The sequence below is a fragment of the Chelonia mydas genome, chromosome 5, assembly GCF_015237465.2.
Source record: "Chelonia mydas isolate rCheMyd1 chromosome 5, rCheMyd1.pri.v2, whole genome shotgun sequence".
NCBI lineage: Eukaryota > Metazoa > Chordata > Testudines > Cheloniidae > Chelonia > Chelonia mydas.
In genome coordinates this window covers 100,719,106-100,743,361 of record NC_051245.2, presented here as the reverse complement: position 1 = coordinate 100,743,361, position 24,256 = coordinate 100,719,106, and the positions used below count along the sequence as shown (strand labels likewise).

The window sequence follows — 24,256 nt, the reverse complement described above, 5'->3', positions numbered from 1 at the left end:
CTCCACTTTGAAACTGTACCCATGAATATTATAAGCAACTGAAGATGAATTTTCATAGTCTGTAAAGCTTTGTACATGGATAAACATACTTCCCAAACTCCCATAGCTGAAGGAGTCTGGCATGCTCTGTGGCTTGATAGTAGAATAGCCCTGACTTCATCTCCTCTCAACCCCAGTCACCCTTTTAGTGGAGTTTTCACATGAGACCTCTGTGCTCATGGCCTGTACTTGTTTTAGGTCTCAATGTAGGACACACAAGGGATAGTGAGGCCTCCTTCTATCCTCTCTCCCACTCACCCATGCAAAGGCCAGGGAAAGTCTGGCCTTTAGTCTGGTCAAAAGAGGTTAGATTTTTCGTGACTTTCTGGGACTTTCTGGAGTGGAAAACAGTCTGTTCTCTCTGCATGCAGTCTTGCTACAGTACGTGCCACAAAGTACCATACTGTATTGACAATAAAAAGACAGCCCATAAATAATGCATCTGAAAGGAATAAATCCAGTTTTATTGTGGGCAGCCTTTTGTGCCATTGATTATTAACAAAGAGACTATTCTTTGTACTTTTTTCATACAAACAGGTAAACAAAAGAAAAAGCAATGGAATGAAATAGTCTTAAATAACCAGGAATGCCAGAGCTAGTGAGATGGGAAATAAGGAACAGGTTTTATTTTCATAAAATCAAGCAGACACAGACACACAACCAATAAAGCCAACAAAATAGACACAGAAATAAACATAAGGAAATAAAGAATACATGGAGAAGTTTTTGACCTCACCAGAACAATATGGGTATTAGATTTGAGTCAGTTTTTTTGGTGCCTAACTTGAGATGCCTGGGACTTGATTTTCAGCAGCACTGTGATCTTGCAGCTCCCTCAGCCTTCACTGAAAATTGTGAATTCTCAGAGTCTTAGATAACCAATAACTTAGATATCTAAGTATCTATCTGTCCTCTGTCTATTTTGCTGGGTATATAATTGGGGAGTTATTTTTTCCATAACCAAAACCTTCCATTTTTTTTGAACCATTCCTCATTGGTTAGGCTTTTTTTCTTTTTCCAATGAGTAGCTACCAATAACCAAGCTGCTACTAGCAGATGAGAAATTAATTCTTCATTTCCTTTTGTGTGACCATTTCCACTAGGAAGCTCCAGCAGGATTACCAAAGAACATTTGGTAATAAATATCCAACAGTTTGGGATACTTGGTTATGGACTGCATCAAAATTCTCTAATGACTGGACATGTCCACCATATATGCATAAAATCTCCTCTTTCACCACAATTTCTCCAATATTTATCCGCATTCAGTTTCTCTCTATATTTTTTAACCTGACTGGTGTGGGGTACCATTGAAATAGTATTTTAAAGAAATTTATTTTATTGTGCTACAGAGTGAGGTTGCTGGTTGTCTTTTCAAAATCAAACCACATTCCTATGAGGCTATTTGTCTATCCATATCCTTTCTCCCAGTGTGTCATATATGGGCACTTTTTTGTTGGGAAAGCTGTCTGCAACGATTGATATAAATTAGTTATAATTTTTTTGTTTCCTAATTGACCGGACACAATCGCTTCTATTAAAGTTAGCTTTCTGTATAAAACAGGTTTTCCAGAAAGTTGAAAAACCTAGTGCCTGACTTGAAAATACTGGCACCAGGGGAGACTGGACCACTTAAAGTTAGTTTTGACCTCTAAATAAGTTTCTTTACTGAATAGCTGGCCAACTGTGTGAATTCCATGGCTCTCCCAATCATTGAAGCTCTCTAGTTCACAATGTGGGTTAAGATCTGAATTATTTGCAATGGGTGCATTGGTGAGGAAAAATAACTTTTTTTTCTGTTACAAAAACAGTGGATGAAGAGAAACATGGTAGGTAATAACATATTTGGATTTCAGTAAAGCATTTAGCAGATCTTACTCTAAAAAATAATTCAAATCTGGAGAGGGTTTGAATAAGGCTGTGAGTCTGTCACGGAGCTCATGGAAGTCACAGATTCTGTGACTTTCCGTGACTTCCATGACTTCTGCAGCCGCTGGTGCTGGCTCAGGGGAGCCCCTCGGGCAGCCCCTGGACCAGTAGCAGCAGTTGGGGTGTGTGGAAGGGGGCTCAGGGCTAGGGACAGGGGGTTGGAAGGTATGGGGGGGCGCTTACCTCAGGATGGGGAGCTTTCTGTCTCCACTGGCATGGCTCTGCAGCTCCTAGGCAGCAGAGGGGCCAGGGGGCTCTGCGCTGAATGCTGGCCATGCCCACAGGCCATGTCCCTGCAGCTCCCATTGGCTGCGGTTCCTCGCCAATGGGAGCTGCACAGCCAGTGCTTGTGGTGGGAGCAGTGCGCAGAGCCCCCTGGCTTCTCTGCCGCCTAGGAGCTGCAGGGACATGCGAAGCCAGGTAGGGTGCCCCTGCCAGCCCTGCCAACTGCCCCCCCCAGCCCCAACAGGGGTCCTGGGCAGCAGGCCATGGGCCATGCCCCTCCCTGCACCAGCGGGGGTCCCAGGCCACCTCCCCCAGTACCCACGGTGCCCCGACCGCCCCCCCCACCCCCGATCACCCACAGCCCCCTGCCAAAGTTTTAGTTAGGGGTATAAAGTATAATGGACAGGTCACAGGCTGTGAATTTTTGTTTACTGCCTGTGACCTGTCCATGACTTTTACTAAAAATGCCCATGCCTAAAACATAGCCTTAGGTATGAAAAATGTTACTTGTGATATTGGAAGGGGGCTTGCAGTGAGGAGCAGCAGAGACTTGTGTAATGGCAAGTCTTATTTAACATCTCCATGATCTTATATGGGAGGGGAAATAACACATTAATGATATTCACTACTAGTCAGATATTGACAAATTAGAGGGAGTTCCAAGAAGAGTAACAAAAGGGTTCATGATTCAAGAGGGAACCACTTACAAGGAAAGACTACAACAATTAAATCCATGTAGGTTGACTAAGCAACAAGTATTTAAATTGAATAACCAAGGAGGGGGAGAAATTACCGGGGTGGTAAAAGAAGGCAGCCTCACAGCTAGGAGCAATCAAATGAACAGACTTCCAAGGGAAGTGGTGGAAGCCCCATCACTTGGAACTTTAATATAAATTGTCTCACTGATACCTTCTGCTCGTCCCCCCAACCCTCCAAATGTATCTGTCTGTTGTCTCTCTTCTTACATTTAGATTGTAAGCTCTCTGGGACAGGGACTGTCATTTTGTTATATATATTTACTATGCCTTGAATGATAGGGCTCCAATTTCTTCTTGTGGCCTCTGAGGGCTACCATAATCATTGTTATTGTCATCACTGAAGTAGATAAAATAAAATAAAAGGTACTATAGGGAACATGGAAATGAAATTGAAGGTAGAAAACTAAATACTGATTTAAAAAGCCTTTAGCGCTCAGTGCATAATCAGACTGTGTAACTCATTGGCACGGGATGCCACTGAGGCAAAGAACTTAATAAAAGACAAAAAGGAACTGAACATTTATATGGAATACAAGAACATCCACAATTTTAACAGTTAATGCAAAAAATGGGACGTGATAGAAATGTCAAGCTTTAGAGCTTACAGCAATCTCTGTTGCACATCTGCCTACTGTGGAGTTATTACATCTTCCTCTGAAGTGTCTGGTACTGACCACATTTGGAGATAGGAACTGGACTAAATGGACAAAATGAATCTGAAACCGTCTGGCAATTTCTATGTTCCTAATTCTTCACTGGCTTGTGATGCACTTCATGATCTAATTAGCCCAATTTCTATGATTAACTTTCATACTCTATGATTCAGTGTCTGTCAGAACTGATGAAAGTTTAAAAAATAGGCTGGATAAATAGACTGGGGACCATATGGGACCATATGAACAGCAGTGAGGGAAATCATCCCTAGGATACTGTAGACAATCTGGGCACCAGATTACAGGAAAGTTATTGACGCACCAGAAAAAGTATAGAAGGAAGCAGTGAAGATGATAAGGATCTTGGGTGGCATAATTACAACGAGAGGTTAGGGACTTTAGGTGTATTGTGTTCATTGGAAAAGAGATTAGGGGACATGACTAAGTTCTTAAATGTTCTGAGAGTTGTAGAGTCATCGGATGTCACAAAACTATTCAAGATAGTAATAGGCTAGTAACCTCAAACACAAGAAGAAATACATTTCTGCCAACTTTATGCACCTTATCTCTTTCTAGTCTTCTCCTAACCTTGCCATTCCTGCTGCTCTGTTAGCACCAGCTTCCCCTCTGCCCCTTCCCAGAATTTCTCCACTGTTGGTGCAAGAGCCTTCAACTCCACAGCATCGACAGACTTTCTATATCTTTCTTCCTCATCACTTGTCAATGCATCTCTTTTAAAATCTCATATAGTTTCTCCCTCTGTTATTAACCTTGTGGCTGCAAGCTTTGCTGTGTTCTGTGCCATATCATATGCTGTCATACATTCTTCAGTATAAAGTCATTTGTAAAATACACTATACTCCATAAAGTGTTTTGACATATACTTTCAATGAAAGAGGCTGTACAAAATAAAATTTTATTGTACTGAGCTGGAGTTGAGAGTAACTAATGTGTGTGAGAGACATCAGAGGCAGTCATAGACACTGACACCTGAGGTTATTAAAAGAAGGGTTAGATTAGGATTTAAGGCTTAATTTTCAGAGGTAATGAGCACCCACAGCACTCTTTCACTTCCCTTGGAATTTTGGATATGCAGCACATTTGAAAACCAGGACTCTACAGCCGGAGCCTGCTTAGTGCCCTTAACTCTCTGAAGTTAATGAAAAGAAAATTAATTCTTTTCTAAGGAGTTTTTTCCTTAGAAGGAAAATAAAAGCAATTGGAAGGCTACAAGTCTTTGACAGATAGGGAAATGGCTCAGGGTACATGCCAGGACCCAGTTTTTCCTGCTGTCCCTTTTGTAAAAGAACTCAGCTAGATCTGCTTCATCACTATAACATATTCATTGGGTCCCACAAACCAAAAGGAAGGGGAAATTCCAGGGCAGTTCTGATGTTTATACATTTTATTAGTTGCTTGGAAGCACCACTTCCTATTTTTCCCCCTCAGTAAATCATAGTTGGGTACAGACATTTACTTGTTGGAATGTTAACACAGTGCATTCACCTCAGCGAACGTACTGGGAGGAGCTATCTACCAAGTTCTGATCCAGATCTGGGTCCAGACTTGCCGGAGTTCGGGGGCATTCAGACCTGGGGTTTGGTCTCAAGCCAGTCTCAACTGTCTAGGCATAGACCTGAGGACAGTTCAATGGACAGAGGGCCCGGAAACCTAGGATGTAATCCTGGCTTCATTGAAGTTAGTGGCGTTAAAACTCCCATTGACTTCAGTGGTGCCAGAGTTCCATCCCTAGTTTGTGTTTCCGGCTCTGCCACTCACTCATGCTGAGACCTTTGGCAACTGAGTTGACCATTGTGCCTCAGTTTCCCCAACATTTTGTGAGCACAATAGCCTGGTACTAGTTTGGCATAATTACGAATGCTGATTTCTCTGGGACTGCCCTCTCTTCCTTTCCCCCTGGTAAAAAAGGCTCCCCTATCAAAGTGAAATTTTGGGGGAGCAGGAAGGTTCTGGCATTCCAGAGGGACGTGTTTAAGACTTTTCCATATCATGAGCCAGTCAGCTCAAAGCTATTCTGCTGACCCATGCCTAGTCCCAGAGTTTCACCTCCAAGATACTATGTCCCCCAATTTATGGACAACTCTGGCTGGGGCTAGAGCAAGTTAAGGAACCATGGAACAACTCCGAATCAGCTCTATCCTTTACACTCTACCTCTGTTTCAATATCACTAGGAGGGAATAAAGAATCAGTTTGCCCATACTGAAATAAGCCAGACCTCTGGAACATCCTGGCATCGTGCGCTCTATCCATGCATCCTCTGTAGGTGTCCATTAATCTGCCAAGATGGCAGTGTAGTATCCTTTCTGGTTAAGGTACTTACTTGCTCTAACGTAGCAAGATGGGTATACTATACAACAGCTCCTGATGCCGGGGAAGCATTGCCATTCAAACCCCGCAATTATTTCAGGGATTTTTCTAACTTTTACAACTCTGGGGGCCAGCACAGGAGTAATTGCCTTGCAAACCTCCATGTCCATTGTGCCAAAGGTGAAGTTGCCAACCCATGAACTGATTGCCAACAGATCAGTAACAACATGGGGCTGCCAGCTTCCACAGAGTGATAGAAACACATTTCTGGACCGATATTACCTTTCTCCTCAGAGTGTCCTCGTGCTCGAGGGCCAGGGAAAACTCCTAACACAATTCCAGAAATGTGGCTATCCTCATATGAAAGTTCTGTGTCCACTGCTGGTCATCCCATGTATTCATCATGATGTAGTCCATCACCTTGTGCTTGTGATCCTGATCCAGAAGTGGAAATCAGCATTGTGGGGGGAGGGAGGGGGGAGCGAGGGGTCTGCCATGGAGGACAGTAGCAGCTGGGTCCATGTGACCATGTTCTCATGGTGCTGGTTTTGTCTCCTGCTTGTAACAACAATCTGCTGGGTTCTCCAAGCCAAAACGCCACCTCTGTAACACAGTCACCATTTTTTGGTGCCAGCTTGTCCGGAAGAACACCAAAGAAACATGGCCTCCATAAAAAACAGCAGCAGTTGGTCTCGGTTGTTTGGACAAGTGAGATCTATACTTTAGAGCACAAGAACGACACAGCACACCAGCACACCAGCTTGGGTCATGGCCCAAAAATGAATTTCCAGGCCTAGGCCATTTCTGCCCACAATTCCCAGAGAGGACAGAATAACTGTCCCACAGTGCCCTGCGAAAGTGAGCATAGAGTGGAGCAGTGTGTTTGTGGTGCTGTGAACCATGGGACACGCACTCAGAGAGCTGTGTATCTCTCACAATTAGATTCAGTGCCAGTGTGGACATGGCATGTGACAGCAAGTGTCTGGTACTTGACTTCTCAACTACAGTGTGAAGCACTCTATTGAGTTAGGATAAAGTGAGACAGCTAACTTGTGATTTCCTATCATGGGGCTAGGCTGAAGTGAAGACATAGCCAGAGACTGAAAGCGTGAGCAGGACTGTGAGTATGAGAGACTGACAGAATGTGTGTGAGAAAGGAAGGCAAAGAATCCATAATCCTCTTTACAACAGCCTTCCTATTTCACAAGTACTAGGCTCAAATTACCACCGACACTTGTGGGTCTTTTCGGGGACCAAAAGGCACATAACTGAAGGTATTTTCTCAGTAATGTGCTAAATGGGACGGGGAGGGGAAGGGTTGGGTTAGTGATAGTACCTTGTTAAAATTCCACCACCAAATCAAAGGGATGCTTTGGGTAATTTCCCACCCTCTGGTGAAATTCACCACTTCTCTGGATTCAGTCCTTGCATGAGATGACAGGTAGTCAAGCAAATCGTTTGCCATTGGAATGCACCAATTCTCAAGTATTTTTGAAAAATTTCCTGTAGGGGAAGATACATTCCCAGTTCCCTTGTCTGCCCTACAGCCCCATTTCAAATTACATGGGCTGGATTCTAGGCTCTATATTACAATCATCCACTCAGCATATTTTTAAGGAACACATTTCTAGTGAACTGCACTTTAAATAAGTTTGCTTGCAAGTGGTTTTGCCTCCTTCCTTAATTATGATTTTGAGGAAACATTTTTGCTTAAATGGGGAAACAAATAGAGTCCTGGGTCCCTTTCCCTTCCCCCCGCCTCACTCCATCTTCCCTCTTTGAACACACACACTGCTGAGACATGGAACTTATCACCAGCTAAGATGGAAGCCCATTGCTAAAATATTGATGTTTTGTTTATATACATGGTAGAAGTTTGTATCAAAGGTCATCAACAATTGGATTTTTCTGACTTATACAACTCTTACGCAGTCAGCAGTGAGACAATATAGTAATGTACAAGGGACTCTAAGAAGAAATATACAAATTTACCCCTCTTCTCCAAGATCTAAGGAAAGTCTTAGATAAGTTATACATTCCTTGGGTGACAGATTCTGGCACCCTATTTCACATCGGGTAACACTCAGTAGTGGAGCCAGATTGTGAGCAGTGGTGGAGCCAGGGGGCGATGCGTCATTGATGATCCCACCTTCAGTTATACATATTGGCTTGAAAAGGCACCACGGATACACCAAAAAGCCACCAGGGATCACTGGTAACATCCTACTCCATAAGTGGTTTCACTGACTTCAATGGGATATTCATAGAGCGAGATTTTATTCACCACAATGAAGGGTATCAGAATCCGGCCTTTAGAAACTGAAACATGGGAGCACTGCTTTTACTATAGCAGAGATTCTGGTAACATTGGAGGGGGTATAAGAGGAAATAACCTCAACTTTACTCGTTTTTCGGGAAATAAAACTGTCCCCAGCAGTGAGTCATCCAGAATTGCTCCTGGCAGCTCCCAAGTTGTGTATATCAGACTGGTAGCTCCACCATCTTTGCAGAGGATTTAATGTGTTCCCTGCTCCCAGCCAGCCAGAGGGAAGGTGTTCTTTGTGTCCCCCTCCCAGTGTCGGGTTTACAATGGCACCAGCGGCTCCATGGAGCCGGGCCCATGCTCAGAAGAGGCCCCTGCCTGCTTGCTTGCACTGTGCCCTGAGACCCCGCCAGCCCCCCGTCCCCCCAACCCCACCCACCACTTGCTCCTCTTGGCCTGCCCACCAGCCGGCCGAGGACTCCTCTCCACCCCTTTGCCCCACCCGCCGGCTTCTTGCCAGCAAGTTAAAGAAGTATGGATTGGATGAATGGACTATAAGGTGAATAGAAAGTTGGCTAGATCATCGGGCTCAACAGATAGTGATCAACAGCTCGATGTCTAGTTGGCAGCCAGTATCAAGCGGAATGCCCCAGGGGTCAATCCTGGGCAGTGTTCCTGCTAATTTTTCCCACCCATGTGTGGAATTAATTTTGTTATGTGCACCAATATGGAGGTGATATGTGAGGGTTGCGGTGCAGGGGTGTTAGGGCTCCGGCTGGGGGTGCGGGCTCTGGGGTGAGGGATGAGGGGTTTCGGGTGCGGAAGGGGGGTCCGTGGCTACGGTGAGAAGAGAGGACTCCCCCCAGCTCTCTTTCCCTGCAGCAACACCTGGGCTGTGAGGGAGAGGCGTGTCTCCCCACTATGGCAGCTCCGGCGTTGGGGCTGCAGGATAGGCGCCCCTGCCCTGGCCCCAGCAGGTCCGGGCCGGGGCTGGGTTTGGGCCAGGGAAGGGGCGCTCCAGCTGTGCCTGGGTCCAGGCTGCACCGCCTTTCCTGGGATTGGGGCTGGGGCTGGGCCACACTGCTCTGGCCGCGTCTGGGGCCAGCCTGGGCCATGCCACCCTGGGTGCACCTGGGTCCACGCCGCCCTGGCCATGGCTAGGGCCGGGCCACACTGCTTTGGCCATGCCTGGGTCTGGGCTAGGCCAGGCCGCTCTGGCCGCACCTAGGTCCATGCGGTCCCAGGCCACCTGGGTCTGGGCTGGGCCGGGCCACTCCTGGGTCTGCGCTGCCCCGAGCCGCACCTGGGTCTGTGCCACCCCGGCTGCACCTGGGTCTAGTCTGGGCCAGGCTGCTCTGCCCGTGCTTCAGTGTGGGCCGGGCTGGGCCACTCCTGGGTCTGTGCTGCCCGAGCCGCACCTGGGTCTGGGCTGGTGCAGGCCTTTCCTGGGTCCAGGCCATGGCTGGGGCTGGGCCAGGCCGCCCCAGCAGGGCCAGGCGCCCAGGCCATGGCAGGTTGGAGGCCTGGCTAGGCTGGGGGAGGGGCACTCCTCCCCCAGCCAGTCCCCAGCCACAGCAGGTCCCCAGGTGGGTTCCCTGAGCACCTGTGCGGTGCTAAATAGGCTGCTGCATGGTCGCACAGCTTACAGGGAATTTAGGTCCTGGGATCAGTTTTGTTCAACATCTTCATTAATGATCTGGATGATGAGATGGATTGTACCCTCAGCAAGGTTGTGGATGACGCTAATCTGCGGGGAGAGGTAGATACACTGGAGGGTAGGGATAGGGTCCAGAGTGACCTAGACAAATTGGAAGTTTGGGCCAAAAGAAGTCTGATGAGGCTCAACAGGGACAAGTGCAGAGTCCTCCACTTAGGATGGAAGAATCCCATGAACTGCGACAGGCTGGGGACTGATGGGCTAAGCGGCAGTTCTGCAGAAAAGGACCTCGGGATTACAGTGGATGAGAAACTGGATATGAGTCAACAGTGTGCCCTTGTTGTCAAGAAGACTAATGGCATATTGGGCTGCATTAGTAGAAGCACTGCCAGCAGATCAAGGGAAGTGATTATTCCCCTCTATTCAACACTGGTGAGGCCACATCTGGAGTATTGTGTCCAGTTTTGGGCCCCCCCCTACAGAAAGGATGTGGACAAATTGGAGAGAGTCCAGCGAAGGGCAACAAAAATGATTAGGGGGCAGGAGCACATGACTTATGAGAAGAGGCTGAGGGAACTGGGCTTATTTAGTCTGCAGAAAAGAAGAGTGAGGGGGGATTTGATATCAGCTTTCAATTACCTGAAGGGAGGTTCCAAAGAGGATGGAGCTAGGCTGTTCTCAGTGGTGGCAGATGACAGAACAAGGAGCAATGGTCTCAAGTTGCAGTCGGGGAGGTCTAGGTTGGATATTAGGAAAAACTATTTCACTAGGAGGATGGTGAAGCACTGGAAAGGGTTACCTAGGTAGGTGGTGGAATCTCCATCCACAGAGGTTTTTAAGCCTGGCTTGACAAAGCCTGGCTGGGGTTGGACTAGATGACCTTCTGAGGTCTCTTCCAACTCTAATTTTCTATGATTCTCTCTGCCCCCGGCCAGACCCCAGTGCATCTCCATCTCCGGGGCAGTCTCTGCTTCCCACCACCTGTGCGGCCCCACCTGTCTCCCTGGTGCTGAGCCGCCTGGGACTGGTGCAGAAGCCTGGCCAGTCTCAGCCAGTTGATGGGGGGCAGTGTGGGGGGCTTGGCTGGGCCCCTCCAGGCAAGTGGGTCCTGAAGGAGGCTGGCTGGGGCAGGCCCTGGCCTGGCTGATTGTGCCACTCCCGGGGGGCCAGAGTGATTCTCTGCCCCGGGACCAGCCCTGGCTGCACTGGCAACTCAGCCCGGCAGAGACAGTCGCCTCCCAGCAGGGCTGATGAGTGCGGCCGGGAGGCAGGGGGTGGGGGAGTGGATCTCTGGGGGACCTGGGGCGGGTGCTGGGCTGTGAGGGAGCGGGGAAGATCTGTATGTTGAGGCACTAGGGAGTGGAGGTTCTGTGTGCGGTGCTGGGCAGTTGTGGTGGGGCTGTGGGCAGAGGGGCACTGGACAGGAGTGGTGGTGTGCAGGGCCCTGTGCATTTGTGGCAGGGTCTGAGGTGGGTGCAGGCCATAGAGCGCCCGAGGGGGCTCTGGCCATAGGGAATCAGGTGTGGGGGGTGTTCCAGTGTTGGGCAGGGGGGATGTGTGGTGCGGCATGGCGCGCCCTGTGAGGGGAAGGGGCATGCTGGCAGCACAGGGCCAGGAGGGCCACTGTGCGTCTGGCAACTGCCAGTTTGTAAATAGTGGCCTCGCATTGGGCTGGGCAGAGCAGGGCTGCCCCTGCCATGCCATACCCCTGTCCGGCCCCACGCTCCAGGGGCCAGCCCCCCCACACCATGCTCCATTGCCCCCATGAGGGTCCACAAAAGGTTAATCTGGCCCTGCCCCCTCCCATCCATCCATCTCTCTAGCTTCTTAGAGAGGTGGATCATTGCAATATCTGAACAGCCCACTTACCACAGAATTAAGCAATAATTTGCACAACAAAGGTGTGGTGATACTATTTAATATGTTGTGAAACTCTTTTACATATAGCAACATGTCAGTGCAGTAAGGAGGCCAATATAACGAATGAGAGCCAACACTAAGAGCCAGTCTCTTACCTAAGCTGAGTACCTATCATGAGTTGTGCTAAGAACTAAATTCTTATTCTTAGATGTACACATAGCTGAGAAAAGAATTTTGCCCTTGCTCTTTAATCTCATCCTTTTCCACACATAGCAGGACCTATCAGTTAAATTTGGATTGTGTTCTTTAAGTTGTTCTATGAACTGCGTTACTAGAGAATGTAGCCCTCTTCCAGCTTCAGGGCCTGTTTGTACAAACCCTTATTTACATAGGTGGTCCTTTGTCACACAAGTAATAAGTAATTTTTGCACAATCAGTACCTAAGTGAAGTATACAGATAATTTAATTTAATTCCAATTTGTTCCAACATATATTGACATTATTCATTATTTCCCAACAAGCTTATTTAAAAATCCTCAGACTGAAATAGAAATCACAGAAGTAAGGGCATTTTTATTCAATTCTGTAATACTAAAAATGGAAATCATTGGTCTAATCTTCCCTTAACGTTGTTCACATACTTGTACATGGAAACTATGCAACTAGACTGAGAACATAATACTGTTATTTGAAAAATGAAAATACTCCACTTATAGCACATACAATAATTGATATAAAGGGCTAAATTCTACCTGCCAGAATTAATGGGTTTGCTTAACGGAAGACCTTAGGTGCCTTTGGAACAGGAAATAATTTGTTTTCAATTAACATTAAACAGGATATTACTTAATGCCAATTAAGATTAAATAGACACCATTACGCTGAACTAGTGCAAAATGATTTGGTCCATTGAAAACAAATTTCCATGAAATGGGATAATCTATAAAATATGTTGATATTAAGTGAGCTTGATACTATAACAGTATCACCATTCCTGAGAGTCTCTCGTTATCATTATAAAATGTTTCCATTAAATCCATCAGCGTATACACACGTACAAACACACACATGTACACACACACACACTTGGGGAGAAAAACATCAAAGACTGAGATTTTCAAAAATGGTGCTTAAAATTAGGCTCCGACCTCCTCACTTAAGTGCTTAAATATGGACTCAGGAGCCTAATTTTAGCCCCCATTTTTGAAAAGCTTGCCTAATATATTTTCTGCTTGTTCTAAGATTCTATTTGTTCTACATAGATTGCAAGGTCCTCACATCAGGGACCCTCAATTTTATGTGCCTATAAAGCCACATGCACACTATGGTACCGTACAAATAACTGTAATGAATTATACTAATATGCTATGCTGCAGAAACCCCACCTACCACAACCATTATTACGTGCTGTTTTATAGTATTTTGTATTGCTTGATGAAAACCCACTCCTTGGTGATACCCTGAACATGTTACCAGGCACAAAATTACCATGGATCTGAGAGAACTTGTATGCTTTTTTTCACAAAATGCTACAATTCAAAGACAGTTTCAGCTACTTTCCATTGTTTTAAAGCAACCTGGAAATTCTTCTTCTTCAAGAACAAACTTGTCCCTGATACAATGCCACTGACTTCAAAGGGATTACGCAATGGTTTAGGAAGGAAAATACAATATACTGTTGCATCCATTTGAAACTTCAGGGAGAATTTAGATAAGTAGAATATAGTCATCAGAATTAGAAACTGTCAGGGCTATATAGGTGATCTGCCTTCCACGCTCACCATCTCTGTCTGGAATAGGCAAATTTGTGGCTTCATCTCTTATTTCTTTCATCTAAATTATTCAAAGATGGAAATGCTTCTGCTGGGTAAGCAGACACCTTCAAACAATTCCAGATCCTGTCTTCATAATTCATACTTCCCACTTGCCACCATTATTAATATCAGTATTATAATAGCAACTAAAGGCCCCAGTCAGCATCAGGTCATCATGGAGCTAGGGACTGTACCAACACAAATGAAGACATGGTTCCTGCCCCAGAAAGCTTATAGTCTAACAAGCCATGTATAATAATCATCCCTAAACTCTTCTCCTCCTCCATCTCCATGTCTGCAGATGGCCATGTCCTGGACGGTGAAAGTTTAGTCATAGTAATAATACTCAGCATTTATATAGCATTTTTGCTCTGCAAAGTGCTTTACAAACATTAATTAATAATGTATTCTTATGACAAACCTCTGAGAAAAGTATGGGGCGTTTCGCCTAATAGAAGGTAGTGGGACAGATACACTTTTAATAGATTCATAGATTCCAAGATTAGAAGGGACCATTGTTATCATCTAGTCCAAGCTCCTGCAGAGAGCACAGTCCATAGAACTTCCACAAAATAATTCCTACAGTATATCTTTTAGAAAAACATCCAACCTGGATTTAAAAGTTGTCAGTGATGGAGACTCCACCATCACCGTTGGTAAATTATTCCAGTGGTTAATTACTCTATCTCTTAAAAATGTGCACCTTATTTCCAGTCTGAATTTGTCTAGCTCTAACTTCCAGCCATTGGATCGTGTTGTACTTTTCTCTGTTAGAATGAAAAGCCCATTATTAATTATGTGTACCCTTGGCAGGTACTTTTAGACTGTAATGAAGTCATCTGTTAGGATTTAGATATGGAGGCCTGCCTGTAAAGGCCTATACTTTAAGAACTTAGGTGTATTTTTACACTTAGCTAGTTATAGAGGTATAAAACAAAGAATCAAAATCACAGTCTGCCTGTGTATGGGCCTTCTCTCACTAGGATAGTCTGAGGCCTGGTTCTTAGGCTAAGGCCTTTGGCTAAGCAGCAGAGGCAGCCATAAGCTGGGAAGTGTATGGTCACATACTTACATTCCAAACTAGTCACACTGAAATAAGGTGCTATTAGGCTGTTAGGAATACAATCCTGTCCTGATAATGCCTATCACCACCAGTTAAAGATGGTTAAAGAAAACTTAGTTTGATAGCATCCTGTCTGGCAAGAAATCACTTCTCAATAGTTGTGGTTGTGAAATCCTCATTTCTGTAAAAAGAAAATGAGTACTTGTGGCACTTTAGAGACTAACAAATTTATTTGAGCATAAGCTTTCATGAGCTACAGCTCACTTCATCGGATGCATTCAGTGGAAAATACAGTGGGGAGATTTTATATACGCAGAGAACATGAAACAATGGGTGTTACCATACACACTGTAACAAGAGTCATCAGGTGAGGTGAGCTATTACCAGCCACACACCCTCATTTCTGTATGTTTTATCTTTATGGCCCACACTTTTCTATTGTTAATCTGTCTGGTTCTCTAATTGTTTCTGTCTGCTGTATAATTAATTTTGCTAGGTGTAAGTTAATTAGGGTAGTGGGATATAATTGGTTAGAGAATTATGTTACAATACTTTGGGATTGGTTAGGTAAATTTCAGTAAAATGATTGGTTAAGGTATAGCTGAGAGTATTACTATATAAATTAGGGGCAAACAGGAAGTAAATTGGGATTCGAAAATAAGGAAAAAGGAACTTGGATTTAAGCTTGCTGGAAGTTCACCCCAATAAACATCGCATTGTTTGCACCTTCAGACTTCAGGTATTGTTGCTCTCTGTTCACGCGAGAAGGACCAGGGAAGTGGGAGGGTGAAGGAATAAGCCCTCTAACATCATCCCTTAACTTTCTCTTTGTTAAGCTAAATAGCTTGAACTCCTTGAGTCAATCACTATACGGAAGGTTTTATCATTCTCGTGGGTCTTCTCTGAACCTTCTCCAATTTTTCAACATCCTTTCTGAATTGTGAACACCAGAACTGGGCAAAGTATTCCAATAGCAGCTGCACCAGTACCAAATACAGATGTAAAATAACCTCTCTGCTCCGACTTGAGATTCTCCTCTTTATGCATCCCAGGATTGCATTAGCCCTTTTCACCACATCATTGTATTGGGAGCTCATGTTCATCCAATTATTCATCACAACCCCACAAATCTTTTTCAGAATCACTGCTTCCCAGCATAGAGTCCCCCAAGCTGTGAATATTGTGTGTGGACAGTAAGGCAGACAAATAACATATAATAATATGGATCATCGCCTATGCAACATTGTCTATGTATACCATGGCTCAACTCTACCTTTACTGTGAAGGGAAGTATGGTCTGGAAGATAGGGTACTGGACTGCAGATCAAAAGACCTGGGGTAAAATCCTGACCCCAATGCAGTCAGTGGGGATTTTGCTCTTGATTTCATTGTGGCCAGGATTTCAACAAGCCAAGGTATAACAGTGAGCCTGGAATGCAGGATGTAATAAGGGATTAATACAAAGTAAAAGAAAGCAAGCACGACTTTATAGGAGACACATTCTAAAACTCCTAGTGAATTGGAAGCAAGGCAGGATAAGACTGAGTCGTAAGCCAGAGTAAGATGAACTCTGGCAGAAATATAGATGGGCAAAAACTGCAACTTACTGATACACCAGTTGAAGCTACTCCCCGCCACCATGGCTTTTGTTCTAACTATGAAATAGAGAGGACCCATTTGTAAGATTATGATCCATATCCAGGCTTAGATTCTGAAACCCTCCCTCCCAGGGTTTGAAGTTGTTTTGGACCTGGGGTCTTGGTTCTGACCCATCTCTGGTCCAAAATCTGAATGGAAACCAAACCAGCTGAAATCAGATAAACTGACTATAAATCAAGCAAGAAAATCTGACTATAAATCCAAGTAGGAATGCTGTTATCTGCTAGTCACAAAATGCAGCAGAAATCATTTTACATTTTAGTAGCATTATACTCACATCAGACCCATGTAGCTGTCGGAAGAATCAGGGATCATATAGCAGTTGAAATCGTCAAGGTTTCCAAGGCAAAGCACCTCTAACCTATTTGTATGATGCCACGAGAACATCAGAGGGAAAAGAATAGCAATCCCACAGCACTTTATGCAGCCAGTAATGGTCCATTTACTCTCTGATTGTATTCACATATCATGGGTTTTAAAAACTAAAGCTTGCATCAAAAGGAAACCACCGACGTTTCACAGGAATGGACAGGCACATGTTCCAGTTTCATTCTTACTGTTTAAAGCCAGTGAGAATTCTGTGAGCTTACTACTTTGCAGGGCTGTTCTAATCAGAGAACACTTGTTCAAAACACATTGTAAGTTGATTGGGTCAAATTCTGTTCTTGACTAACCCCTGAAAACTATTTAAAGTTACATCTTGTGTGGTGCAATAGGGGGCAGAGTTTGGCCATAGAGTTAATAACCATGAGATCATATTGCATTGTGAAACAACAGAGTCTCTTACTAAATTTTCTTAACCTCATCAGCAAAAGCTTACGAGGCTCTTTCCTGCAGAAGGAATACCTAAAATTTCTGTAGCACGTTCCAACAGCTTTACAAAATACTAACAAACCCCCTTGCAAAGAAGGCAAGCTCTCTGCTTTCTTTCCTCAAAACCCACTTAATTTCCCAGTCTCTCTAACAAGGACCTACCTTTCCAGGGCAACCTAATAATATCTCAGGTAGAATAAGTTAATAAGGAAGAAACTCACACCTTGTGCTGTTCAAATGCAAACAATCTCATGATGACCTTCATTTGTATAAACCACACTCCCTCCTTCCCCATTATTCATTGTCATATTCCATGCATTGTGGAATGTTGTATCTAAACTACACTGTATGATCTACAGAGCAGAGGCTATCCTATTACAAAGCCCCATACACACTTATGGCACTCCATACCAAGGTCAAATAAGAATTTCCCCTATTTTGCAGATGGAGGAGCAGAGGCAGAGAGGTTAAATGACTTATCCAAGGACAAAGAATAATAGTATTGTAAGAGCCAGGACAAGAACAAATGACTTGTTCTTGTCCTGAGCTTGTGCACAGACTGCACAACCATACAACTGTGTGGCCAAGTCCTCCCCCTCCTACACAGCCTGAACATCAGGGAAAGGAGAAGTAAGGAATTTTCTTTTGAGGTTGTGCTGTGGTTCTATAGTCCTCTTTCTGCCGCAATACATCTACATGAATTTGTGTGTGGTTTCTCTTGTGAATCCACCCCCTCGTCCTTGCTTTGTCCCCCCAGAAGCCTGCATGCTAAGGTGTAGTGAGGCTCTAAAAGCTGGGCTCTGCCATGCACAGGAAATACCTATTCCTGAGTGAAATCCAAGATTCCTATCCCCTCATGGAATGGAGCCGCACTGGTCCAATTCCACTGTGTTCACAATCCTCCTCACTGCCATAAGGGCCCTCTGAACCAGAGGCTTGTGGGGTGGCGGCAGAGTGTGTGTGTGTGTGCCAGTATTAGCTGTAGTTCATGGTTTAGTATGTTCAATGTGTTGCTATATCAGCAGACCTCTCTCTGCAATGTTACTTTTACTGTTGTAAAAGACCTTAACATTCTCATGTAACTCAGTCATTTTATCCTTGAGTTTATAACTATTGTTAGTAGTACAGTTAACTCACATCCTGCAAATCATGACCAGAAAAGCTGACATATTCTAATCCTCATCATCTGGCAAGGTCTGACACATTTGTCTTATCTCTGCTTTGGTTTTACAGTAAACCAGCTAGATGGGGGAAGTTTATTTTCCTTTTCTTGTTTTAAATTCAGGCTGTTTCCTGTTACTCATAGTTCTTGGATCCATGAGATCTGGGAAAGGCAAAGGAAGTGCTGTCTGCTTCCTTATCCTCCTATCACATACAATACCAAGGTTGGCATTTAGCTGTTAAATGGGGACACCGCTTTCACACATTTTCATTTTTGTCATTTCAGAACTTTACATTGGTTTCATCATCCACACTCTCATTTTGAACTGTTTTAGGAAATATAACCCAGTATATTTGTCTTCTCTATCTAGGGGTCTGTCTTCTCACTAAGCAATTTTTCAAGCATGTTGCAGAATCATGTCTAAGTTCTGCTACAGGACCTGAGTACTGAATCTTGTTTCACCAGCACAGCTGAATTTGTTCAGTGCAGAGCACTAGCAAAGTGCATGCTGAACAATGATTTTGAAAAAGTTTCATTTAGTGGTTTTAGCGCACGTTATAAAGCCATTTTCAAAACCAGTGGAACTTTGTGTTAGGGTGAACAGGTGTTAACAATGCAAAGGTTCTTACGGATGTATAGAATAAAAGTTTTTGCTCAAACACATCCCTGGGGTAACTCTATTGACTTTTGTGAAATTGGTATTAATTTGAACTCATTGTGCTCAGATTCTTTCCCCTCCCCGCCACACCACATATTAACTCACAGTTAAGTCAAACATGATGAGGCAAAAAGTAACTGGCGTCAGTCCAAAGGCAAAGATTAGCTAACTGTGCAGGCAGAGTATTGCTAGCCTGTCTTATTCATTTCCTCTCTTTACCACCCTCCTTTCCCATAGTAACTTAAGGTATTGTTATAACACACAGGGTTTTTCAGATGATGTAACTAGAAGATTTATTGACTTGTCTACAGCTACAATTTCCTTGTGTAGACAAGTCCTGATAAACACATATTACTACAGTGCCACCGCTATCAGCTCCCTTAGGCAAAACATACAAAACTGGGTCCAAAAGACATTGCCACAAATACCTTTCCTGCATTTCCAAATCCACACGACCTTAGGCCAATTTATCAGACCAACAGTTCCCACAGTAGCAATTCTATTTTCCTTACTATTTTTATCCTTCTACCACTGCTAATAATAAATTCCACTGGGAACATAATAATAATAATTATTAATTATTCCACTGGGAACATAATGAAAGGACAAATATGCCATCAAACTGGTTTATAACAACTTCTTTAAATCTACATTTTAGCTGAGGGCATGTCTATACTACAAAGTATAGCACCAGAGCGGGGCTTGCAGGCCAGATCCGTAGTTTGCCCACCCCTGCCCTAACAGGAATACACCACTTCAGGGTATGTATTTAACAAGCTACTGTGACATAGGGTGGCCAGACGTCCTGATATTATCAGTACTGTCCCGATATTAGAGGTTTTGTCTTATATAGGCCCCTTTAACACCCCCCCAACCCGGTCCCAATTTTTCACACTTGCTATCTGGTCACCCTACTGTGGCACTTCTTGGGCATTTGAAACCACTTGGCCTTTGAGGTGCAAAAATAACTTGTTAATGAACACCCTGCTATGGCTCACTGCTTTATTTCTAGATCTTCACAAAGCTAAACATTCCCTCAATGTGCAAACAATACTCACTGAAACAGAAAAAGTGAATATTACATGCCCAATTATTAACTATAGATTTTGTGTAAAGGAAATGCAAATTTAGAATCTTGCCTAAAGAGCACAGGTCCTTTCTTACCATCTTTGTTCACTGAAGGAACCAACGTTTCATTCCTCTACCGAGATGACAAAATATCAATCTCCATATACTGCAGAGATTGGTTTTCTTTCAGATACACACACTGATTAGCACATCAAGATTCTTAGGAAAGAGGAAATGGAGATGGAGAAGATTACCTCCAAAACAAACTGCTAGTAAAAGGACTTCATAATTGAAGCTATAGGTCTATCATCCGTGGGTCAAATGCTGAGAGGCTTGACACCTTAAATTCCTGTTGACATCAAGTGCTCAGGATTTCAGGAGTTGGTTATGTGTGGGTGGGTGTTTGAACTTTTCTAAACAACTCTTTCTATAACTTCTGTTTCATGATTCTACATTTCTGATGTAAATAATTTTTAACCATAGATATGAGAGGACACCAAATATGTGTGGTAACTTTGGGACATAAATGAGTGATATCTGTCAAAATTAGGGACATTTGAGATATGCTGAAAGAACTAAATTATTAAAAGTTTCTTTCAGCTCTAATCCTGACATAGGCTGTGTTTGGAGTTTTAGCCCAAAACTGATTTTGAGTGGGTAGTTTGTAAAATTGGAGGAAAAATCTTTCAGGCAGTTTTGGCCTAGGCAGACAAGAAAATGTTTTCCCACTAAGTTAAAATAAATAAAATAAGAATAAATAATAAACCCCACATTGTAAACAACTAAAATGTCATCTTTGGTAGTTTGTACCACCAACATACAGCACCTAGGTATGGTGTGTGGGGCTTGGTGGCCCTCTCTACCTAGGGTTGCCAACCATCCAGGATTGTTCTGGAGTCCCCAGGAATTAAATATTAATCTTTAATTAAAAATTATGTCATGTGATGAAACCTCCAGGAATATATCCAACCCAAATTGGCAACCCTATCTCTACCAACTCGGGGAAAAAAACAGTCAGCCACACCCAACTCTGTTTTATGCAAGCTCTTTCATGCTTCTGCCACATTGTAGCAGGGGCAGAACACCCTACTACAATGTGCTTCTATAGTGTGGTGTCATTTACAATAAATGGAGTCAGGCAGAATAAGCTTGTACAGTTGCCAATATTGTATTTCAAAAATAAGGGACTGTTTTCTTAGCACTTTTGCCCCACTCCTCCTGATATGATTATAATAATTATAATAATGATAATTAATAGTAATAATAATAATATAAAAGCAGTACTCACCTACATTTGCTAGGGGTATTTCTTGCTGCTTTTTGCAGCACTCAGCAACTCCCAGTCTTGTTGTACAGGGATGAAGAAATCTTTGCAGGATGACTGGAAGTTTATGCAAATTTGGAGTTCACTTTTAATTAAATCTATGCAGTATCTGTTCTGTATGTCAGACCATTTATTCCCCATTAATGAAAAAATCCTGTCTACAAATGCATTTGATCTTGATGCACTAAGTACAAACTACACAATTTGGAACAAGGTTTTCAAGTTTTCTTTTCCACACTTCTGAAACACGTACCTCCATTTTTCACTGATAGATTTGGAAATGTCATTTCTGGATATTGTGATCACATATCAACTGGTGCAGAATTCCTCATAGAGCTAGTCCATGTTTACGGTTTCCCTCATTTTGAGTGCATCTGTTATGTTCTCATTATCTGAGAAACTAAGCTTCTCGTAGAGACCCATGGGTTTCAGCTTCCTCACTGCATTGTCAGTAGAGAAATCAAACCATTTATTGATGTACAAAAGCACAGAGTCATAAAACGTAATGATGGCTTGCTTTACCTTTGCTTTTTGTTGTAGTAGTAGCTTTCTCATCAGTTGTTTAGCTTGGAATCCAAAAAAAAACAAATCCTCTTTCTGGTTCAGCAGCTTCAGCTTAAAATGGCACATACGTATCAGCAATGCATAGCTTTGATGCCTCCAAGTTTCTCATAAGTACATCAAAGACACAAGCCACTTTGTGGAAAAAAACACATGCAGGCATCCTCACCATCTTATGTGAACATGTTCTTTAATGCTACTGGACAAGACTCCTGTAGTGACTTGAAGTAGTGTACAGACTTTGTGACTGTAATTGCTGGCCAGTTTCTCAAAAGTTGATCAACTGCTGGGTTAAGGGATAGCCATCTTGTACTCACATATCACACTACTCCATTCTTTCCATTCAATGTCAACAAACTCAAAACTCTTTGGAGTTCTTCTCTGCATATTGCGGACACAGAAAAATTGCTGTAAATTTTCAACACAATTGTTTCTGTGTCAACCGACACTCGCATGTTTGCAGGTACTGTGGACTATGTGTGCAGGGCAGTCTGCCTTCAAAATGCAGTCATTGTCTGTAAATAACAACTGATACACCTGACTGTGTTTGCAGTAGTTCACATTTGCATTATCAGCAAAGTATGCAGTAATGCAATTAACATTGAGCTGGTATTTCTCTAGGCAGTTCAAACTAACATGATGAATGCCTTTTGCAGATTCATCACCAACTTCATAAAAATTGAGCAACTTGAACTGAATGCCATTTGTTATGGTGAAATATTGTAGGCACATTAGAAAATTCTTCCTGTTCCCCTTATTTGAGGCATTGGTGGCTACAGAAAAATACATGTGCGTTCTGGTAACAGTGGTAATAAATCCCGTAAACAATCCCCCACAGACATTGGGGCCAAAACATTGATCACGAATAGCTCTGCTTTGGTTCTTCCGCAACACAATTTGTTCTCAATATTTGAATCATGAAACATTTCACTGGCAAGCTTATTATCACAGTGCATGCTGTTATAATTTAGGCTGCGTTTACCTGTGTGGTAAACAGTTGTAATTACACATGCTTATGGTGACCAGATGTCTCAATTTTATAGGGACTGTACCGATTTTGGGGGCTTTTTTCTTATATAGACACCTATTGCCTCCACCCCCGTCCTGATTTTTTACACTTGCTATCTAGTCACCCTACGCATGCAGCAATTATGTCACTTTCAGTGTTTGAAGAGACAAAGAATTTGCTAATATTTGTCATGCCTTTGGCCTGCGTATTTTTCTTATGTCTATAGGTTGCTGCTTGCTGCTTCAGGTCAGTTTCACCTCTATGCCCTGTGAGGGGGCAAGGCCAGATGGCTATAGAAAAGTAGTGGGAGATAGCTATATTAGCTCCAGGCTAAACAAATCCCTGGTACCAGGATAAGTGAAATGGCAGCTGCTCCAGGTCAATTAAGACACCTGGGGCCAATTAAGAACTTTCCAGAAGGTAGGGAGAAGGCTGGGTTGATTGGGACACCTGAAGCCAATCAGGGGCTGGCTGAAACTAGTTAAAAGCCTCCCAGTTAGTCAGGTGGGTGTGCATGTCAGGAGCTGTGGGAGGAAGTTGTGCTGTTGGAGAGGCTGAGTAGTACACACCATATCAGGCACAAGGAAGGAGGCCCTGAGGTAAGGGTGAAGTGGAGCTTGAGGAAGTGAGGGCTGCTGTGGGGGAAGTAGCCCAGGGAATTGTACATGTCATGTTCCTAAAAGGTCAGCTACCATAGCTGATACTATTAGGGTCCCTGGGCTGGAGCCTGGAGTAGAGGGTGGGCCCGGGCTCCCCCACACACCTTTGCCCCCTGATTAATCACTGAGACTGGGAGACAACAGAGACTGTGCAAGGAAGGATAACTTCTCCTCACCTGCCTTGCTGGCTTATGATGAAAATGGCTCAGTAGACTGTGACCCTTGTCTCTAGAGAGAGAAGGGTTACATGCAGGGTCACGGTGAGCCTCTGAGGCTAGCGAAATCTGCCAGGAAACATGGGACCCACGGAGGCAAGGACAGAGCTTTGTCACAGCCTGTTAGTGAATTCATGCTGGCACAAAGTACAAAAGGCTTTACCAGAATTGCCAGTGACAGATTTAACCCAGTTGTATTTTTCTTCCCATTGACTTTTATATCTACACAGTCTCTTCATTTTTTTCTGTTTAGGTCCAGGAGGAATGTCTGATGTTCCCAATGCTTCACTCATAATTGCATTGAATATTTTCCTGACCACTTGTAAAAGTGTGCTGCAGCTAATGTTAGCCATGAATAATATGACTTCCAAATACTAGTTCCACTATAGCCAGAGGTTCCCAAACTATGGGGCATGGCCCCCTGGGGGATGCAATAAGGTTATCGGGGGGCACGAAGACCTGATGGGGCCACACTGAAAGGCTGGAATCAGGAGGGAGCTCTGTCCAGCAGGGGAAACAGAGAGGGCTCTGTGCAGGT

At 43.8% G+C, this 24,256-nt stretch overlaps 1 protein-coding gene across 1 annotated transcript in view; it reads right to left on the bottom strand.

Moving 5' to 3' along the window:
* The window catches only part of LOC102933512 (programmed cell death 1 ligand 2), a 31,576-nt gene extending 14,610 nt beyond the window's left edge, over positions 1 to 16,966 (bottom strand). The window contains exon 1 of the mRNA XM_007065600.4: positions 16,527 to 16,966. The gene's annotated coding sequence lies outside the window, so the exon portion shown is untranslated. The remainder of the gene's footprint in view (positions 1 to 16,526) is intronic.
* Positions 16,967 to 24,256: the final 7,290 nt, after the last annotated feature.